This window comes from Chenopodium album, chromosome 2 (assembly GCF_948465745.1).
Source record: "Chenopodium album chromosome 2, dcCheAlbu1.1, whole genome shotgun sequence".
Lineage (NCBI taxonomy): Eukaryota > Viridiplantae > Streptophyta > Magnoliopsida > Caryophyllales > Amaranthaceae > Chenopodium > Chenopodium album.
Genome location: NC_137835.1, coordinates 21,574,046 through 21,574,358, shown reverse-complemented (window position 1 = coordinate 21,574,358; position 313 = coordinate 21,574,046). Strand labels below are relative to the sequence as shown.

At 43.8% G+C, this 313-nt stretch overlaps 1 non-coding gene across 1 annotated transcript; it reads right to left on the bottom strand.

Annotated features, from left to right (window-relative positions):
* LOC145607196 (small nucleolar RNA R71) lies at positions 1-107 on the bottom strand. The gene has a single exon (XR_014105520.1). It is a non-coding gene; the product is annotated as a small nucleolar RNA R71 (small nucleolar RNA).
* Positions 108-313: the final 206 nt, after the last annotated feature.

The window sequence follows — 313 nt, the reverse complement described above, 5'->3', positions numbered from 1 at the left end:
GAAATGAGAAGGAAGATTGCATCATTTGAACAAGAAGCGGATGAGAGTCTTAGTGAAGCTTGGGAGAGGTTCAAAGAGTTGGTACAAGCGTGTCCTCGCCATGAATACAATCAAAGTTTGCTCATGCGGTTTTTCTATGATGGATTGGAGCCCATGTATAGAGCTAACTTGGATGCGGGGGTGGGTGGACAATTGATCAAGATCTCCCAAAATCAAGTGGAAGCAACAATCGAGGAGGTAGCGAAGAACTACTCTTGGGGTGGTAGAAGAAGGAATGCACCAAAGAAAGGTGGAATTTATGAATTGGATAATG